The 17960-nt window shown below is 42.4% G+C and overlaps 1 protein-coding gene across 1 annotated transcript in view; it reads right to left on the minus strand.

Annotated features, from left to right (window-relative positions):
• The window catches only part of LOC111837223 (coagulation factor IX), a 33307-nt gene that overhangs the window by 7921 nt on the left and 7426 nt on the right, over nt 1–17960 (minus strand). The gene's annotated exons all lie outside the window — the stretch shown is intronic.

The raw sequence follows: 17960 nt of genomic DNA on the forward strand, positions 1-17960 counted from the left end.
TATACTGTAAAAAATGAATAGACCAGAGATGTGCAAAATAGATCAAATAAAGTGTGACATGCACATAGTTAAGGTTAAGGTTTGAAATGCTCACAATGGATTTAAGAAAGGTTTGATGAGGCTGAGAACAGGATCTCAGCAGCTAAAGACTCGTCATTGGCACAGGCTAACCATCTTAGTGCCCTTCAGAAAACAATCAGTGAGCTTCAGTCTAAAGTAGACAACTTCGAAAATAGAGGCAGTCGCAACAATCGAAAAATAGATTTGCATGCCCAGACAGAGAAACTCCTTGTTCAGTCTCGAAAGTTCTAATCAGATAGAAAGATTCTATGGAAGCAGCGTGAATTTGACCCTGTTGGAAAGACTCACATGTACTGTGGTTTTGCTTACCCAGCTTGGCTGAGATGCCTTTACCGAGGGAAGCTACACCTGTTTGATGATCCCTAACTTGCAGAATTGTTCCTCAGAGACATCCAGGAGTAAGAGTTCTGTGTTCATGCACCAGACGGGATAAGCAACATAAATGTCTTTCTTTTTCACTGGTCTGACGGTGTTCAACTACAGTAATATCATATTTATGTTCTCATTGCAAGATGTCTCTCTGCACAAGATGGACACTAGTAGTAACTGCTACCTTTTTGTTTGCTTGTTGTGGTGTATTTGATGCCAACTTACTGGGAACTCATCAAAAGTTTTTGTGAAATTTGTTCAGTATTGAGGTGCTACTGATTTCTGAATATGTTGAGGTGCTACTGAGTATGTTGAGGTGCTGCTGATTGTTTTGTTATCTTTATGTAAGAGTTGGTATCTTTAATGAGCTTAATTTTTGGGGCAAGCTACAGGTACAATCAGATCACTCTCTGGTCAAAGGTATAATTTATATTGTGATTTTTATTAATGGCTATTTTGGTGACTAATTTGTCACTCCAGTGAACACGTCTCCACTGCTCTAGAGTCCAGTGTTTGTAGCTATTGACTTCTGCACACTGTGTGCCTCAGCATGCATTGCCCTCGCTCTGTGATTTTACGTGGCCTACCACTTCGTGGCTGAGTTGCTGTTGCTCCCAATTGCTTCCACTCTGTTATAATACCACTAACAGTTGACCGTGGAATATTTAGTAGCAAGGAAATTTCACAAATGGACTTATTCCACAGGTAGCATCCTATCACAGTACCGCGCTTGAATTCACTGAGCTCCTGAGAGTGACCCATTCTTTCGCAAATGTTTGTAGAAGCAGTCTGCATGCCTACAGTATGTGCTTCATTTTATACACCTGTGGCTATGAAAGTGATTGGAACACCTGAATTCAATGATTTGGAGGGGTGTCCCAATACATTGGCAATATAATCTCCCATTAAAATCTAGTGACCTATGTGCCCTACAGTATCTCTATGACTGCCTTTCAGAGATCAAAACATTGATAGCTCATAATCTTTTTCTCTTAAATTGGTAGAAAATAGAGTTTTTTTTTTATTTAGTCAAACCTTCTTGGCAAAGCTTGGTTAGCTGGCCCCATATGTTAACCATGGGCAAAAAATCTTGGAGTAATTTTTGATGCAGAACTGAAGTTTGATAGACAAATCAATTTGGTGGTTGAAAGCTTTTTTCAACTGAAGAAGATAGCTAAAGTTTCCTCTCTTCTTATGATCTTGAGAAAGTTATTCATGCTTTTATTTCTTTGTGCATAGATAATTGTATTGCTTTGTACACGGGAATCAGTCAGGCAGTGTTGTCCCATCTCCAGGGGGGTATTCCATGAAGCAGGCTTAAGAACATAAGAACTATACAAACGAGAGGAGGCCATTCGGCCCATCGAGCTCACTTGGGGAGAACTTAACTAATAGCTCAGAGTTGTTAAAATCTTATCTAGCTCTGATTTAAAGGAACCCAAGGATTCAGCTTGCACTATGTTATCAGGAAGACTATTCCATACTCTGACTACACGCTGTGTAAAGAAGGGAAAGTCTGACTTATTTCGACAAGAAGTCTTACTTAAGTGAGAGTTCCATTCCATCAACGTGTCTTAAATGAATCCCCACTGAATTACCATGGTAATTTAGGCCTGCGAACAAGCCTGGTCCGGACCAGGCTAACTGCCTTGCTTAGTTTAGCATTGTCTCAAAGAACGTCCGACGCGTGGGAACAGATTCCCAAAAGATCGTTCCGTCGGACGAAATTCTGCGATCTTACTATTCATGTCATGTAATCAGTTGAATTATATGTCCTCATCTGACATTATATTTTACATTATCTGATTGAATTTTTTTGTTAATCTGTAAGGTGTACCAAAATGACATGATTTTGTTTGAGTTAGCGGGAGAATGAGTCTTGTGTATACGTATATAAAAATTGGAACCCTGTAGTCAGTGCTGTGAGTAAAAGCAAGACGAGAAAGCAGAGAATAAGAACCATCTTTTCTGAAGTAAAGCTCTGCGTGATCTCAGAGCTGAGATTGCTACATAATCAATATAATAAAGCCTATAAAATCACGTCTTAGCATTCCAATTAATTCCAAAATAATTACAGTAAAATCCTGTTACAGTATAGTGGACTCGCTTATAACGGAGTATCATCCATAACGGACAAGGTCTGCTGGTCCCGGCCGTGCGCCTTTAAGAACATGCAGAAAAAGCATCGGATATAGCGGACTCGCATAAAATGGAATTTCGCTTTTAATGGACAAACAATTTGGTCCCCAGGGCCGCTTTTAGTTGTAGTTTTGTTCGGCTATAACGGACATGCAGTTCTGCCTAGAAGGCGTGTGGCGTGCCGGTGATATCCAGCGCAGATACGTACGTAGTTGGGATTATTAATAGTCACGCCTCTGGTCAGGTAAAGTTGTATTACTACATGTACAATATAATAATCTATACCACAAGTGTGTCTGCTGGGGTGTGGCATGAGTAAATGTTGTCCTGTAGTTATGCTCTGGACATACAGCAACTCTGGATGTAACGGACTGTTTTGACAGGTCCCTTGAAGTCTGTTATAACGGTATTTTTATTGTAAAATAAAAGTGTACACATATCCAAAACCTATCCAAACTGGCCACAGTGTAACTAGCAGTGTTTTTTGGGGTAGCAACTTTCTTTCTAAATGCATTACCACTTATAGGTCATAAGTAACAATTTGTCACACATCATCACCACACATTTGTAGGAAAATCTATATTTTATTCACACGACTTGTGCCAAACTTATCCAAAACCTATCCAAACTGGCCACAGTGTAACTATATAGCAGTGTTTTTTGGGGTAGCGTCTTTCTTTCTAAATGCATTACCACTTATGGGTCATAAGTAACATTTTGTCACACAAAATCACCACACATTTGTAGGAAAATCTATATTTTATTCACATGACTTGTGCCAAACCTATCCAAAACCTATCCAAAATGGCCGCATTGTAACTAGCAGTGTTTTGGGATAGCGTCTTTCTTTCTAAATGCATTACCACTTATGGGTCATAAGAAACATTTTGTTTCTAACCCTAACCCTGCATAACTGTGCCCAAACAAAGCCCGACAAGTGCCCCGCATACTGTAACTGTGCCCAAACAAAGCCCAACAAGTGCCCCGCATAACTGTGCCCAAACAAAGCCCGACAAGTGCCCCATATAACTTTGCCCAAACAAAGCCAAGTGCCCCGCATAACTTTGCCCAAACAAAGCCGACAAGTACCGTACATAATGTTGCCCAAACAAAGCCGATAAGTACTGTACATAACTTTGCTCAAACAAGGCCGACAAGTGCCCCGCATAACTTTGCCCAAACAAAGCCCCGCGTAACTTTGCCCAAGTGAAAGCCAAAAGCGCTGCATTACTTTGCACACTTCAAAGCTTGACAAAGGCGATGCGGAACTTTTCCCAATGTACCACAATACAAGTGTTACCAAAGCAAATGTTAATTGTAATTTGCTGAATCACGGAATTATAAAAATCTATAGAATAAAAGAGTAAAATGTAAACTGTAAATAAATGTACTTATGTCGAGCGTTGCACCCTCTCCGCGCAAAAAAGCGTCCTCCTCCATCGAATCAATGGATAAAAGCGACACTTTCTTCCCCCGAACCACTCTTCAAAATCATCTTCTGTGCTTTCTCAACAGTGAAAGTCATCCGAGCCATTTTTCTTCAGTCAAAAAAGTTGTTGTCCGAAAATAACTGGGTAAACTCACGGAGACTACGTGCGCAATGCGTACTCGAGACACTCCCACAAATACTGCACCTGCAGATAATAAGTTGCGCATTCATGTCCCCAGCGCGAAAAACAATGCCCAATCAGCACATCCCATACCATTTTGCAAACCTTAGACACACCTCTATTGGATGAAGCAAATGACACTGTAATTTGATGTTCATGTAAAAAGTTTATTATGGTGAAACATAACCATGGGCAAAGGTTCAGTGCGTAAAAAATAATGTGCTAGCAGGGAAGCAGAGCATATATCTGAAAAAATACTTGACAATGAAGGATTACAGTGATTGATTTATGTACATAAGAGATCAAGCTTTCAAACGAGGGTAACTTTGTCATTTTATTCATTGGTTTTCTTCTAAAACTCCGAAGATAATAAACATTGCACGAATGTACAGAATGCCGACTGACATTTTTCCGCGATGAGTGAGCAAGCTATTTGAGAGCATTACAGTCATATTTATGGAAAAATGCGTGTTTTGTCTTAATATTGTGACGGTTTATGAATTATTGGCCGTGAAAGAAATAGTTTGAAGTGCTTAGTTTTCATTTTATTAACACTTATATTTTACTTCCTGACACTCGACCCGTTTAAAGATGGCTACCATGGTCATTTTATTTTTACTTGTTACAAAAAAACCATGGCACAAAAATTGCGCAACTTTCTACAGATATTATCTGAAAGGTTTTTTGTAGTGTAACAAGCCGTTTTTGGTTGATTTGATACATTTGTTTCTTTTATTGAACGTCATTTTTTTCTGTTATTGAAAATTCGGACGTATGCGTCCGAACCACTAGTCGACGACAATGAAAGAGTTAAGGGCCAGGCGCGTCCCGGTGAAGAGGCAGGTTGCGGGTTTAGGCAGCGAAGCAGCGGTGACGTCACCCGCGAACACCGCCGGGTGGAGAATCGGGTGGGGATTCCCCTTACGCACAGCAGGGCGAGCGGCGGAAAGGCAGACAGACCTGACGAGGAGCTTGTTTGCTGCGTCCTCTAGTTTTCTGCCTCTCCGCTTCTTTCTCCGCGCTGAGGTTGGCGGAGGCAGGGGCACCTCAGGTAGCTCGCTGTCTGGCAGCCCACAGTCCAAAGTGACCTTCCTCAGCGATATCCTGGCAACCCCCGCACGAAGCTGCCGCATGTTGGCGCGCACCTCCCCCGCAAGGTGCGCCTCTCCGGGCAGGGACATCTCCTCTAATATGTCCCTGCTCCGGCTGGCTATAGCCCGAAGCAGGGGATCCTCCCGAACTTCGGGCTCTGCAAGCCAATATAAAACCTCGTCGGTGAGGTCGAGGTATTCTGCCTCACCGATCTGGGGCGTCTTGTGGAGTCCGGTCATTCTGTTACGCCACGGAGCGGGCGAGCAGGAGAGCAGGAGCCAGGAAGCAGGGTAGAACGGGGATTTATTAAAGGGAAGCAGGACCGGGGAAACACGACAGTAAACAGCACATAACGTCAATGACCGGACTGGGGAAACAAACGGAAACGCGGACTAAATACAATGGACAAATGACAACAATCAGGAACAGCTGGTAAACACGGGGAATCCACATGCTGTTAATGAGGGGGCGTGGCACACAAGGGGAGCGGACGATCTGGGCATGACATGCAATGACTGTAATTGGAAAAAAAACCATTAAAATAATATGAACAGGAAGATATATTTATATTTTAGTCACTGTCTACTTTGAAAATTTACTACTGAAATAGCAAAGACAAGATACGGTTATGTAACTTATGCATTTATTCTGTCTGCAATTTATTGCCAAACCAACTCCCTGACTGTGTTTATGGCCACAGTATTGCCTTTTTTAACGATTAAATCTTTGTATTTTTTATACAGCTCCGCTGAAAGAAACACCGCTCTCGTTTTACAGGCTTTCCGACTCATTTGGTCGATCTATCGTTCGTCCATTTATTTGAGCTTCTTAAATATCGCGGGTGTGCGCACTAAGTGAGACTATGCAAGTCTGTCTTGAATGAACCATGATTAATTAAAACTGAACTGCGTTCGTGGAACTTTTTCGGGAAAGTCTGCCTTTTTTTAGCTACTTTCATGGAAGGGGGGGTTGCGTTCGGTAGCTGGGCTTTCTGTTTGTTATTTTGGCTATAATCACTCCTGAGTCCTTTTGCACCGGGTTTATTTGTTCTGTGTCTGTCGAATGCAAATAGAATCAGAAAAATACAAAAAAATACCCCTTTGTCCACGTGTGTTCCCTTGTGCACCACACCCTGTGTTTCCCTTATTCCCCTTTACCTTCCATTCTGTTACGCCCCAACCCTAGACTGGGGCTCATAACAGAAATTGGGAGCTCGTCCGGGATCCCATCGTCCGGGATATTATTATTAAATTAAAGTTTTGGCATTGTCCCTCTGTTTTGTCTGTGTCACTGTCCTTGTGTCTTCTTCGGTTTTGTTTGGCGGATTACCTGTGGTGGGGAAGGTCTGTGTAATCGGGATTAACATGGCTACGTTCGACCTGCTTGAGTTTACTCTGAGCCCCACACAGGAGCAGTTTGATACTTGCAGGAAGTCAGACCTGGTAGCCATCGCGGGTTTCTTTAATGTGGTGGTCCCTGTCGGTGCCTCAAAGTGGGAGATTAAGCTGGTCCTGCAGGACGAGTTGGTCATGCAGGGAATCCTGCCGGATCCTGGTGATCTCTCAGGTGTTGCACCTTGCCCAGCCCGGTCGCCTACGACGGCGGAAGCCAGAGGCCCGGTGTCTTGGCCACGCATGGATCCCAGGGATCCCAGCTCGCCCAAGGAGGACATCCTCCTTACAATTCGGCTTAGGGAACTCGAATTGGAGATTAAGAGGCAGGATTGCCAGGCCAAACTCCTGCGGATAAGGGCTTTGGAGTTGGAGGCAGATCGGGATGCTGCCGTGCAAAAGGTGAGGGTGGTAAGCTCGCCCCTTGGAGTTCCTCGCTCCACTGCTTCCTTGGCTCGTGCCGGTGCTAGCCCGCCAGACGATGCTTCGCATCCTTGCACTCAGTCTCCGTCAGTTCCAACCCGGTCCCCTGAGAGGGAGAATCTCGGATTTGATGTGAGTTGCCATATTGGACTCGTGCCCATATTTAGAGAAAACGAATTAGATGCCTATTTCCCCATCTTTGAGCACATTGCAACCACTCTGAATTGGCCCAGACACCTTTGGTCGCTTTTGCTGCAGTGTAAACTCATGGGGAAAGCTCAAGAGGTTTGTTCTGCTCTTGGTTTGGAACAGAGCCTTGATTATGATGCTGTGAAGGCTACTGTCTTGAGGGCTTATGAATTAGTGCCCGAAGCTTACCGGCAAAACTTCCGGAAGCTTTGTAAATCCGCCTCCCAAACCCACGTGGAATTCGCTCAGGAGAAGTCACTCCTCTTTGATAAGTGGTGTACCACTAGTGGTGTACCCTAGATCGGTGCCGCCTCCTGAGAAGGCTGCTCCGACAACCTCACCGGTGGAAACAAGAGAATGTTTCTATTGTCATGAAGCTGGTCACCTCATTTCTGTTCGCAAGAATGATCGCAAGGCTGTTAAAAAGGTACATGTTGCCGATTGTATTGTTGATGTCTCGCCGCCAACCCACTCCGTCGAATCTGCCATCCAACCATTTGTGTTTACTGGTTTTGTTTCGCTTAATGATTCTGATGTAAAGTGCCCCATAACCATTTTGCGTGACACTGGGGCTGCTCAGTCCTTCATGCTTGACAATGTGTTACCTTTTACCAACTAAATCTATTCTGGTTGTGATGTTCTTGTACAGGGTATTGAATTGGGAACTGTAAGAGTGCCTCTTCACCAGGTTAATTTAAAAACAGAAGATTTCTCGGGTTTTGTTAAAGTGGCTATTCGACCTCGTCTCCCTGTTTCGGAAGTAACTTTCATGTTGGTAAATGATATCGCGGGAGGGAAGGTAGTTCCATTACCTGAGGTTGCATCAGAACCAGGTTACTGCTCTGACGATTTAGAATGTAACTACCCTGCTGTTTTTCTCACCTGTGTCCTCACTCGTTCTCAAGCTCGAAAATTAGCGGATATTGACCTGGATGACACCTTCATGGGTGATCCAATGGTCTCCATTTTGCCCTCGTGCCCTAGCATAGATCCTGTGCTGGAAAAACCAGTTTCACCCCAAGTCACTGACATCATGTGCACACGGGGAGAGTTAATCTCCGCTCAGGGAGCTGACCCATCCCTGAAGGAGTGTTTTGATTCGGCCGTAGAGAAGGCAGATTTAGCAAACCACCCCGTTGCTTACTTTACAGATCACAATGTGCTAATGAGAAAGTGGACCCCTCCTCAATCTCCCAAGGAATGGGCTATCGTGTTTCAAGTCATTGTTCTGTGTAACCACAGAAATCACATGTTAGCCTTAGCTCACGACCACCCGTGCTCTGGTCACCTAGGGGTTAGGAAGACTCTCGCCCGCATACTGGCCGGGAATAAACTCCGATGTAAAGAAGTATTGTCATTCGTGCCACACTTGCCAGTTGATTGGGAAGCCTAATCAAACGATTCCCCTCGCTCCCCTGTCCCCACTCCCAGCAATTGGGGAACTGTTTGAGTACGTCTTTATCGATTGTGTGGGTCCATAGGTGGAAATTAGCGGGAGAACATTTCAAACTGGATTTAAGGAAGCACTTCTTTACACAGCGTGTAGTCAGAGTATGGAATAGTCTTCCTGATAACGTAGTGCAAGCTGAATCCTTGGGTTCCTTTAAATCAGAGCTAGATAAGATTTTAACAACTCTGAGCTATTAGTTAAGTTCTCCCCAAGCGAGCTCGATGGGCCGATTGGCCTCCTCTCGTTTGTATAGTTCTTATGTTCTTATTACCCAGAACTCGTTTGGGGAATAGCTACCTTTTGACCTTAATGTGTGCCACCACCCGTTATCCCGAAGCGATACCGGTGCTGAGCTGGAAAACAAAAGGTGTGGTAAAAGCACTAATAAAATTTTGCACGACATTCGGTCTACCAAAGTATATACAGTCCGACCAAAGTTCGAATTTTACTTCCCAGTTGTTTTCACAGGTGATACATGAACTAAACATTCAGCACCGTCTTTCCAGTGCTTATCACCCGGAGTCCCAGGGGGCCCTGGAGCGTTTCCACCAGTCGTTTAAGACTATGCTGCGTACCTACTGTTTAGAGGGAGGGAAAGACTGGGACGACGGGGTACCTTTGCTTTTATTTGCTATTCAAGATACCATGCACAAGTTCGGTTTATTGGTTTGCGATTATTCGCTTTGCCCTTTTCTGTACTTCTGCCTTGGTTTGTTTGCGTTTTGGTTTTGATCTCTTGCCCGATTTTGGTTTACGTCTTCGCGTGCCCCTCGGATTCTGACGCTTTGCCCTGTGTATGTTCTTTGTGTTTGTTAGGTGCGTAGGGAGTGGTTGCCATATTTATTTTGGGGGTTTTTGTGTATGCTGTGTATTTTAAACTTTTAAAATAACCAAATTAACAATTACTTAGCTAAACTAAAGTGAAGTTGCTCTAGGGAGGCCGAAAAACCACAAAAAACCCTCTCAAAGCAGGCTACTGCCGGAGCGGGAAAAAAAGTGGAAAATGTCCTCCCGGCCATGACCGGCGACCGGAGCAACTGTCCTTTCCGAGTTAATGTTACCGACGTTAGATAATATTACCCCGCGGGTGTTTGATGCGAAGGTATGCAGACAGAAACGCTGCTTGAACAACGCTTGCAGGTATCGATAACACTCACGCTGTCAATTAACAAGGACAGACAAGTACTCACGTAGACCGAGAAAAAAATAAATATAAAAGTAAAAAATGAAACAACAACCACCCATGTAACCATACTGGCACACAAACACTCAAATATACTTCCAGATAATTCCAGTCAACCGCACACAACACAAGTGCACACAGCGTCTACACCACTCCCGCACCGTGCAGCAATCCCAGCCAGAGTGCAAATTACTCCTCCATAATTGGAGGGTACTGCCTTACTAACACTTCTATGACCATTATGGTCCACTACCGCATCAATACGAATAGTCGCCACCAGGAGTCAAGAGTGCAAGATGCGCTAGGGGTGTTTATTAACATGTATGCAACACACGGTCATGGTCTGGACATGCAACAAAATGAGAATCAATACAGAAGATCTCATTATCCTTATCCCTATCGAAAAGAATTTGCTTTTGATAACTCCCAGAAATTATCCTAGAAGAAGTATACTAGTAAAAGTAATAAGCCTATACATTTACAAACAGCATGGTCTGGTCCAGTAGTCTGGTGTTATTCCTGCCCTCTCAGTCCTCCCAGAAATAAATATTTGCCTAGTAGGCTAATATCTGTTTTGATGATACAGTAGATCTTAAAGTACAGCCTAATTTCTAACTCACCTCTTGGTCCTGCACACTGTCCTGATCCTGCCATCTCCCTGCTGCCTGCACACTGTCCTGATCCTGCCATCTCCATGGTGTCCTCATCCTGCCATCTTCCTGCTGCCTGCTCACTGTCCTGCACACTGTCCTGATCCTGTCATCTTCTTGCTGCCTGCTCACTGTCCTGCACACCGTCCTGATCTTGCCATCTCCCTGCTGCCTGCACACTGTCCTCATCCTGCCATCTCCCTGCTGCCTACTCCTGTGCCTCTCCTGCATTCTGCTGTCCACCACTTTCCTTCATAGACATTAACAGTTTGCAAAACTGCACCTATACTTTTAGTGTAATGTTCGGTAGCTCTTAACACTAATATTTCCTACTTACTGTTCTTTTACCACCAAAAAAGTGTCTGATGTCTCCATCTTTCCTTTTCCTCATAGTGTGTCTGTGAATAAAATCTAATCTATATTTAACAAAACAGTATCTGGGCTATCAGATGAAGCTTCTAAAAATGTCTATAAATATGAAATTGAGGAATGCAGAATCAATACCACTAAAATTCAAATAATAGGGCTTATTTGCTAACTAGCTTTTTTTACGTTGCCCCTATAGGTTTCACTTATAGTAATGTATTTCATGTTTTTTTCAGAGCATAAAGTTAGACCTTCTTATACATTAACATTAGCCTAATAACAAACCACACAGGCTAAGTGGCGAATTAATTTCAGAAAGCACGATTTATTCATGATAAAATGAGAATAAAAACATAGGGAGTTCATCTCCTTGGAAAATGACCATGATCGATTTTACCTCACCAAATAAGCCTGGTTTAAATAAAGAACTTTGCTTATCTTGCTAGTTAACGTAACTAACGTTGACTATACCGGTGTTCTGTAGAGATGAGCTACTTTGTCGAGGTAAGCTATTAGACGTTAGACGGCTTCACTTTAGTTAGACGGTTCCTCTGTCATTTTAATATCTTTCTACAAAGCTTTTGAGGTAAACAAGCCATATATTTTAAAACATCACATGCCTTTTCAATGTTTCTTTGTTTTTGCAAATACAAAATGGAATTATTTAATTCGTTGGATAGAGATATTTCTTGATGAAAACGGTAGTCTTGCTTGTAAGACTATATTATGCGTGACGATCTACTGTATCCTCATGTAATAATGTACCTGAGTGATTTTCAGACGTCACACATACATCTTTGCTTAAATATTAGGGGAGACATAATTTCCTGACATCCAGGATATTTGGTTCCCCCCTGTCAAAATAGGCACACAGCAACTCTGGACCTCAGTACTAATAAAACTACTGTATTCTCATGTAATAATGTACCTGAGTGATTTTCAGACGTCACACATACATCTTTGCTTAAATATTAGGGGAAACATAATTTCCTGACATCCAGGATATTTGGTTCCCCCCTGTTAAAAGAGGCACACAGCAACTCTGGACCTCAGTTCTAATAAAACTACTGTATTCTCATGTAACAATGTACCTGAGTGATTTTCAGACGTCACACATACATCTTTGCTTAAATATTAGGGGAAACATAATTTCCTGACATCCAGAATATTTGGTTCCCCCCTGTTAAAACAGGCACACAGCAACTCTCCTTCACAATGCAGGTAATGTGCCTCATTCAGGACTGCTCTAGCAACCTCTCATTCGACACAAAGTGAAACCAGCAGTACCCAAGGATTCTCCGAAGAGACACAGTACCGATGGAGTCCAGCCTTCATTTCAGCTCACTGGATAGTGTCCGTTTCTCACAGCCATATAACAAGACAGGGAGCACCAGGACTAAATAAAGATTTGGACTTTCGTCTTCTTGCACAGGTATCGGAAGCGTCACACACCACTTTCCAGCGACCTCATGACCCCCCATGCTCTTCCAGTCCGACTACTGAAAGAGCATGGGGGGTCATGTATATAATATTATGTGTATATGTATATAATATAACTACATAATATTGCACACATGAATGAACACAACATAATTGAAACCACTGGTCACAGTGGTTACAGAAATCTGTTTGTTAAGCAAAATTATAAGGATTACTAATTTATAGTTGTCTCATTAAGAACACCTTAACTGTATAGATCCTATGAAATATTGTTGTGAGAACGTTTACAGTTGTGCTTCATACAGTTCATTAAAGTAATAAATGATGCAGTATCTTTGTGTATGTATGTGTGTATTTGGTATCCATACATGTGTCTATTAAAAAGTCTCTGTTGTGAAAACTATATCCTAATAAAAATGTACCTGTTTGAGGAAGACTAGAAGACTAGATAAAACTTACATCTCTAGACATTTTACAATATGACTGATAAAGACACATTTAGAATATTTTAAACAGTTTACATTTTTAAAGCAATTTCTGAAAAACCTGTCACGAACATATGCTGAATATCATTTGATTCAGGAGAACCAAGGCCTAATAAGCTCCATTACATAGTCAATTATAAAACTATTTTAAATTAATAAAACTGCAAGCAAGCAGGCAAAAAATAAATAAAAGAAAGAAAACATATTCGAATTAAAGAATAAAAGAACGACAAAACAAATATATAATAAATAATATTAAATAATAAATAAATGTAAATGTATCATTACCAATAAATCTCTGTAATATTTCGCTAATATATTTAGCTATTTAGCTAATATGTCTAATATTTTAATTGATGTAATAATTTAAAAGCAATATCTAATTAGTGGTGCTGTAAACTACTTCACTATGCAAATGTGACAATTTTGCCATTCAACGATTTATGCGCGTTCTGAGCGTAGTCGCGTGCAGTGGAAGTTGAATAGCAAAGCGTTACTACCTAAGAAAAGGTCATAAATTATATGTTGTGTTAACCTGAAAAGTGTATAGGTTGCAAAATGGACCCAACTTTGTACAATGAGGTTCTGATATATTTGACTTCTGGAAAATATCCAGAAAATCTGAGAAAGTCGGAAAGATATATCATCCGAAGACGTACACATCAGTATGCTGTTAAAGGTAAGTACATATAAAACCTATATTTTCTGCATATTTTTTATTTCTAAAAGTAATAGGCCTAATATCACATTAATAATCATTAAAAGTATATTTCTATTGCAATTGTTTGGCACCCTGATCAGATTGTCCCCTTGCGCCCTAGGCTGTCTTGGAGAGGCTGTAGGCCACGCGCGACCGCTAGCATGATAAAAGGATTGTTATTACAATATAGCACTGATTATAAGGCCTGAATAGATGGTTGGATGTATAGATTTATAGTTTTAAATTACAAGTGCTGTGAACAACGTATGTTTTACCGTAAGAGACTATAAATGGTAAATAGTGTAAATGACGTAGTATTAAATAATTATGTCTTTGGGATTTCATGGAGTCTGTGTTCCCCATACCACCCTCAGACAAATAGTCTTGTGGAGAAAATGAATGGAACCATACAGAGGGAGGTCTCATTTAAACTTTTATTTCTGCTTCACAATGACAGTTATCATGTACTTGGTATGTGATCTCTTCTATTTTATGTCTAGGGCCCTGGCAAAACTTTGCCAAGACAGACTGGATAAATGGGACCTTTATCTGGACGCAGTCCTTTTTAACATACGAACAAAAAAACACCTAACAACAAAGTATTCCCCTTACTTCCTCCTATTTGGACGGGAAGCACATTATCTGTCTGAGGTCCCTGAGTCTTTTGACGTAAGTAGTCAATTAGAACTTGTCTAAAAAAAAGGCAGTTGTTATTTTTATGTCTATTTAAAAACAATATTTTGTTTCTGTTAAAGTCAAAATTCTTAATTGTCTTTTTGTTCTTTAGATAAATGAATCAGTGGAGGAAGGGCTATTGAAAGAAATAATAACTCCCGCTCTGCAAATGCAGGACCAGGTGTTCAATTATGTCAAAGAGAACATGAAGACAACCAGGGACAAAATTAGGCAAAGAAAGGACAAGAGTTCTGGTGCCAAGCCGTATCAATTCAAAATTGAAGATTTGGTACTCCGAAGGAATGTTAGGAGTCAACAGCGAAAAGGGGGAGAACTGGAGAAAGACCTTTTAGGGCCATTTAAGATTCTTGCAACAGAGGGGAAAAATGCAGACTTATTAGGTGAAGATGGAACAAAGTTCCTGAAAATAAATGTGGATCATCTTGTTCCCTATGCGGACAAACCGCAAAAATCCTTTATTGCCAAGCAAAGTGATGGAGTCCCTTCATCTCCAGTCCCTCGGATCCCTCCTACTCCTACAAAGGCAGCATCACGCCCACCGTCACCATCTCCAGTACCTCGGATCCCTCCCACTCCTACAAAGACAGCATCACGCCCACCGTCACCATCTCCAGTCCCTCAGATCCCTCCCACTCCTACAAAGACAGCATCATGCCCACCTTCACCATCTGCAGTACTTCAGATCTCTCCCTCTCCTCCAAAAACAACATCAAGCACACCTTGCCCTTCACCAGCCTCTTCGTCAGCTGTTACATACATCTCCAAATTTGAGAAAAGTAAGATCCTGATTCGGTTATTAGTAAAATGAGTTTAAAATAGAATAAGTTTAGAATTTGCTGATAGTTATTATTTTAAAAAATTACAAGTGTTGACAAAGCTTGGTCTGAAAGAGTGTGGGACAAGAAAAGTCAACTTCTTGGCAAAATTGGCCCTTATAAATTTTTCAACTGGGACATCGGACGTCTTGCCCCTGGCAGACAACTAGAGAGTGAGGTCAGTTGTGTACTTATGTTTTAGAAAATTGTGACATAAAACTCTATTTAGAAAAGTTGGGTCATAAATATATATGCTGTTCTTGTCACAGGTTTGTTACGCCCCACTGTTGTTTGCTCCGCCTCCCCGTCTGGACCCCGCCCAAGTTTCCCCGCAAGCCGGCCGTCACTTCCGTCCGGCGGAAGTGAAAAGCCGGACAGCAAGACCCTTCGAGAGCTCTGCTCATATTTTGGATTGTGTTTTGGTTTACTATTTGATTGATTATTGTGTATGACGGTTTTGGTTTCTCGGATTACGATTTCTCGCTTTGCCCCTTCTCTGTACTTCTGTCCTGGTTTTGTTTGCTTTCTGGTTTTCGATCTTTCGCCCGGTTTTTGGTTTACGACTTCGCGCGCCCCTCGGACTTTACGTTTTGGCTTGTATGTGTGTTTGTGTATGTATCTGGTGCGTAGGGAGTGGTTGCCGTTTTGTTTTGTTATACTTTGTGTCCACTGATTTGGATAGGGAGTTAGGTATAGGTTTTGTTGTTTCTGTGTTCTTTGGTAGTTCAGTTAGATTTGGGTTTCGTTTGGTAGTTGGGGTTTTGTTTATTATTTTGGCCTTTATCACTCCTGAAGCTCTTGCACCAGGTTTGCTGTTCTGTGTCTGTCGTGTGTATCAAAAATATAAAAAACATAAAAAAATACCCCTTTGTCCACGTGTGTTCCCTTGTGCACCACACCCTGTGTTTCCCTTATTCCCCATTCCCCTTTCCCTTCCTCTGTTACGCCCCAACCCTAGACTGGGGTTCGTAACAGAAATTGGGGGCTCGTCCGGGATCCCATTGTTTGGGATATTACCCACCGGGATATTGTTATCTGGGATTTCACTGTTTTGTATCGTTCCCCTGTGCTGCCTGTATCACTCGATTGCTGTGTGTTTTTCGGCTTTGCTTGGCGGTTTACCTGTGGTAGGGATAGTTTGTGTAACTAGGTTTAGTATGGCTACGTTCGACCTGCTTGAGTTTACGCTGAACCCCACAGCGGAACAATTTGAGGCTTGCAGGAAGTCTGACCTGGTAGCCATAGCGGGATTCTTCAACGTGGTGATCCCTGTCGGTGCCTCGAAGCAGGTGATTAAGCAGGTCCTGCAGGACGAGTTGGTTATGCAAGGAATCCTGCCAGAGCCTGGAGATCTCTCGGGTGTTGCACCTAGCCCAGCCCGGTCGCCTACGACGGCGGAAGCCGGAGGCCCGGTGCCAGGGCCTCGCATGGATCCCAGGGATCCCAGCTCGCCCAAGGAGGACATCCTCCTTACAATTCGGCTGAGAGAAACCGAACTGGAGATTAAGAGGCAGGACTGCCAGGCCCAACTCTTACGGATTAGGGCTTTGGAGATGGAAGCAGAGCGGGACGCTGCCGTGCAAAGGGCGAGGGTAGGCCAGGCACAGCCTGTTCCTCCGCCGCGGAAGGTAAGCTCGCCCCTTGAAACTGCTCGCTCCACCGCTCGTGCCGGTGTAGGTTCGCCGGACGAGAACGTGCGTCCTAATCCTCAATCTCCGCTGGGTTTAACTCGATCTCCTGAAAGGGAGAACATTGGATTTGACGTGAGTCGCCATATTGGACTCGTGCCCATATTTAGAGAAAATGAAGTGGATGCATATTTCCCCATCTTCGAGCGCATCGCGACCACTTTGAATTGGCCCAGGCACCTTTGGTCGCTTTTGCTTCAATGCAAACTCGTAGGGAAAGCTCAGGAGGTATATTCGGCTCTTGGATTAGAACAGAGTCTAGATTATGATGTGGTGAAGGCCACTGTTTTAAGGGCCACCGCTCGGGAGAAGTCACTCCTCTTTGATAAGTGGTGTACCGCTAGTGGTGTGACTGACTTTGATCATCTTAAAGGATGTGGTTCCCTTGTGCACCACACCCTGTGTTTCCCTTATTCCCCATTCCCCTTTCCCTTCCTCTGTTACGCCCCAACCCTAGACTGGGGTTCGTAACAGGTTATAAATGCATATATCTTTGCAATGGTCAGAAAACACAATCAAATCAGCGAGGACAAAGCTTTTATGATTGATTCTTTTGCTATGGCCAAGGTGTGGTAGGGGTCATACAACATTCTCATAAAGGTACCATTTCTTCTCTTGATTATATATCTATAAATATGATTTGTTTATTCTATCTATTTATTATATCTACAAATACAATATTGTATTTTGTCAGTGGAACCCCAAAGAGTACCAAATGGTGCTTGGAGTGATCGGTGAGCACGGACACTGGACTCTTGCTGTAAGTGGACAGGCATATACATTTGGTTTAGCTTAAATTTTACAATTATGTTTGATTATTTGTTTTAGGCAATGTATCCATCACAAAAAAAAACAATTTTTCTGAATTCACTTGGAGAATCAAAGGAAAAGGTCACCCGATGCCTTGACACAACAAGGTCAGAAATAATATATCAGATTCTGTCACTATCAAAGCAAAAACATACAGTACTGTGCAAAAGCATTGGGCATGTGCAAAGAAATGGTGCAAGTAAAGATAAGTTTAAAATGTAATATACTGTAACTACACATTTTTACTTAAAAGGAGAACACTGCCAAGCAATAATAAACAGTACTAGACTAAACTTAACATTGGGTGTGTCAGTCAATTCTTTTTTTGTATATAATTAGAAAAGTAATTCCCTGTTGTCCACTGATCAAAGCACACTTCACTA

Source organism: Paramormyrops kingsleyae, chromosome 17, assembly GCF_048594095.1.
Source record: "Paramormyrops kingsleyae isolate MSU_618 chromosome 17, PKINGS_0.4, whole genome shotgun sequence".
Classification (NCBI taxonomy): Eukaryota; Metazoa; Chordata; class Actinopteri; order Osteoglossiformes; family Mormyridae; genus Paramormyrops; species Paramormyrops kingsleyae.